Genomic DNA, 4,517 nt, shown 5'->3' with positions numbered 1-4,517 from the left:
AAAAAAAAAAAAAAAAAAAAAAAATATATATATATATATATATTTCCATCCACCTTAGTCTACTAGTACAGCCACTCTAAATTTATTCGTGATTCATTTTACGGTCTATCGAAATCCCGTTTGGCCCCCATTCTCCTTCTCATTCTTTTTCTCTTTTTTATTTTCAACCACTCTATCTTACATAAAATATTATTATACGCAAATAAAAAAACTTTTCATTCTTTTTCAACCATACATTTAAAAAAAATAAAAAAAAATACTATTCCAACCATTAAAATTTGGCAAGAATGGGGGCCAAAAGGGGGCCGAATATAACTTCGAGTCCATGTGTTTATCGTCAACTAAAATTGAGAATTACATTCTCCACATTTTTCTTTTATGATCCATAGTATTATGTATGGAATATACAAATGATATTAAATCGTTCTCTTTTCCAGTTTCTCCACCAAAAAAGATAACTTTATGATACAACGAAATGTGTTTTTCTGGAATGTTTAGATGTAAAGCTTATAGGTGACATTTTAGTCCATTGTCAAATTTCTGGACTCAATCTTGAATACGAGGTGGAAACTACTCAGCTAGAGTATGGTATGGGTAGAGGTAAATTTCTATTGAGCAGTGAAATGAGTAAAGATTAAAAGAACGCCGATGACAAAACTGCTCTGTTGGGCCAACACTATACATTGTGATATGAAAGCTAGGGGAATGAATGTGATTAAATATCACAATTGCTCTAGTCATCAATAATTTAATAAATTGAAATTCAATTACATATATAATTATTTTTCTATTCAATTTTATAATAGTTTGAAGATTTTCTTTGACAAACTATTTATTTCTTTATCACATCGAATAAATTTTTTTAGGAATATAGTATGTAGAGCACAAAGTGTAATAGTGGATTGTTCAAGCTGAGAGACAACTTAGCTCCCTTTAGGGAAATTTTCTTTTCTCTTCATCTACTCATTCTAAACGGTTTTATAAGGTACTGTTCACTCTAAAATAGAAAAAGAATTTGATACAATTCAAAAATCTAAGAAATGATCAAAACAAAATGATTTTTTGATTGATTCAAGAAGAGTTTCATATTCGGACGAAGTTACATGATCTAGTTCATATTATTAGTTTATGCTCAATAAATCGGTTGATAAGAACATATAAATATATAGGTCTATAGTGGTAAATCCTACCACCTCAGACTCCTATTTCCCCTCACGTGTCAACAAACAAGTTGGGTGCTCTCGGATAGGGATGGATGATGCTTGGAACTTCAAGGTAGCTTTTTCGTTTGACTTGGTCTTCCTGCTGGTTCAACCGACCGAGGGGAAGTTGCTTGCTAACTTATACTCAATTGATACGCATATATAAATACAACATGATTTAAAAATGAGCAAAATCATCAAAATTTTAACTTATCACTTATTTAACTTGATTTTCGCAAAGGAAACGGAGCTAGGGATAGCAATGGGTTGAGTCGAGCTTGGCTCGATCTTTGCTTGTGTTGAAAGATGCCGCTCGATTTAGGCCCATAGGATGGGTTGAGTTGAGCAGTAATTATCATACTTCCATTTTACATTGAATAGAAATTTCGCTTTGATAGAGCACGACCCCGGCTTTTTTGTTTTGTGGAATTAACCTTTCTTTTGGAAAGAAATTATGTTCAAGTAAGCGCAAGTATGTCATGGGAATATTCACCTGTTGTCCATCGACTACGCCTTTCGGCAACTAGCCAATTAAGAACTCTCAGAGGTCGCATTATTATTATTTTTTAAATTTTTTGAAACTCTCCTTTTTAGGGCTTGAAATCAATTAATTTTAATTTTAATGTAGGTGTAGTTAAAGTTATAGATGAATAAGTTATCAAGTGTACTTTTTTCTAAAAATTAAGGAATATTAAAAGGAAAATTGATGTGCACAATACTTACAAATTATAATGAGCTTGATCTTTTAAATCGTCAACTATTAATTTTTTACTTTATCTTGAATTAAGAACTCTGCATTTCTGCATTATTTAAACATATCAAGATCTCTATTATTTCTTCTTTAAGTCTGATCCTTAATAAAATATGGTGAAGTTTACCCAAATTTAATTGGATTTTAGTGGATTAGTTGAAGTAGGCCTTGAAGAGGTCAAAACATGAACCAAGGAATAATTTCAACATTTTTTCTCTCGCTACATGCCAAGCTCTTGCTTGAGCACTCAAAGCAGAAGCTCTCTCGCCGCCAACCTGTCACTCTAGCTCTGTTGTTTTTCGATCGAAGATTGTTTTCTTTATTCTATACGTTTTTTGATGTTCTTTCTATCTTTAACACTATAATTAGGGTTTGGCAATGTATCCTATATATAGTTGGCTCAACAAGTTAAAACATGTTAGATAATATTGTAAACATAATATTTTTGTATTCTTTATCTATATTGTAGTGAATTTTCCTTTTCTCTGCTGAATTTTTGTGTTCTCATGTTGCCATTGCTACTTCATATCGTGGCATATAATCTCATTCATAATTCCTAATAAGCGGTATTAGAAGTTAAGATTTGATTTGCCGAGATTTTGTTCCTATGATGGGAATTACGAATTACGATATTCTGTTTTTGAATCATAGCACTAGATTCTCATTGTGAGAGATGAACATGCGAATAGTTCTTGCTCAGATAGATTTAGATGACGCTCTGTTGGGATTTGACAAGATGTCCTTAAATTGGTCGATGGAGAAAAAAAAATGTAGGATCAAATTGCAGTAGTATTATGGTTGAAATTTAAGTAATTATGCATGACGAAGAGTTTAACAAGAAAGTTGCATTTGAAGCAGTGCTTGTATCCTCATCATATAATAGAAAATACATTACTTGTAGATCACCTAGCTGTTTTTTAAGATATTGTCGCGATTTAGAAACCATGGAGGTTAAGTATGATGAAAAAGATTTGGGACAGATTTTGTTGTGTTCGTTGCCCCCTTCATATATGTTGTTTAGAGACACAATAAAATATAGTCGTAATACTATTAAGGAAGTTTATGATACTTTATTTTCAAAAGAGAAAATGAAGCATCTTTTTGGATAGAGGCTCAAGCAGAAGGCTTTGTTGTTCATAATGATTATAAGAGGTGCAGTTCAATGTCTAACTTCAAAAATAAAATTTGTAACTATTGCAAGAAGAAGGGGCACATAAAGAATAATTGCTATAAGTTACAAAATTGAGAAAAATTGGTTGAAAATCAGAAGGGAAGCAACCAGAAACTCCAGGTGAAGCTATATTATAGAAAATTGCTACTGGTAAATGGAGTGCTTTTGGTTATTTTTGATGACAAATTCCAAACGTGTCAAGGATTTGATTCTTGATACAGCTTACACTTTTCATATATGTTTCAATTGGGATTTGTTTTCAACATATAAAATAGTTGCAAAAGGTGTTGTGGTAATGGGTAACAATGAACCTTGTAAGATAGCTGATATTGGAAAGATTAGAATTAAGATAATTGAAGGGATAGTTAGTGTAACAACTTAGGTCTCGTGCTCGGTTGTTCTTTTACGTACTGCTTGCTTTGGAAGGGTATAGGCCATTTTACCCATCAAAGCTTTCTGTTGCATCTCCTAGAATTCAAACACATGACATTTAAGAATGACTTAAATTATATGCTAGTACCAACCAAGTGTAACACCCCGAATTTTCAATTCACATTGTTACGAATATTCATTTCATAACTTAAAGAAAAATTTATCTGAATAGTTTGAAATATAAACTAAAGAAAAAAAACTTCAATACTTTCTAAAATAAAACATCTTGACACATAGGGAATTAAACATAAGTTTCAATATTTTAAATTTAAAACATTTAAACATCAAAACAAAAATTTAAATTGCTTCAAGATCCTTCCAACAATCTGCGGCACAAAACATCACCAATCACCATCATCCATCAGGTCTGCTTTAATCTCTGATTGAAATCCCAAAAAAGTTAACTAATTCGAAAAATACACAGTGAGATACAATTAATTCAAACTCGAAATAATATTACAACAATACCATACAATCCATATCACATTTCATAGTGAGCAAACAAACCATATCGAGCAGAAAGCTCTATACAATTATGTATAACATTCAAAACAGATAAGTTAAACCATGTCGAACTGAAAGTTTTGTACATTTCTTAAATCACCAAACACGAAGCATATTTAATGGAAGAGGTATTAGCATATCATGTAAGATTGTAAAAATATTAAATTAAGATGAATAAACATTTCACCTATAAGTATCTCAACTTATCTTTTCTTTAAAATTCTTTTGGAATCAAGCATTTTTTCTTGATTTTTAAAAATCTACATTTCTTTCTTTTCTTTTCTGTATAAAAAAATCTGAAAATTTTGATTAATTATTTGTGAAATTCAGATTTGTGTATAGGACCTCCTAAAACATGATGGAAAATGCTTTATTTTGGTCTTAATGGGTGCAAATGAAGAGTTCTCAACCCCCAACTATTGAATACCCCATCAACCTCCATTTTCAACTCATTTAA

The sequence above is a fragment of the Olea europaea genome, chromosome 18 (assembly GCF_002742605.1).
Source record: "Olea europaea var. sylvestris chromosome 18, O_europaea_v1, whole genome shotgun sequence".
NCBI lineage: Eukaryota > Viridiplantae > Streptophyta > Magnoliopsida > Lamiales > Oleaceae > Olea > Olea europaea.
This window is presented reverse-complemented; position numbering follows the sequence as displayed.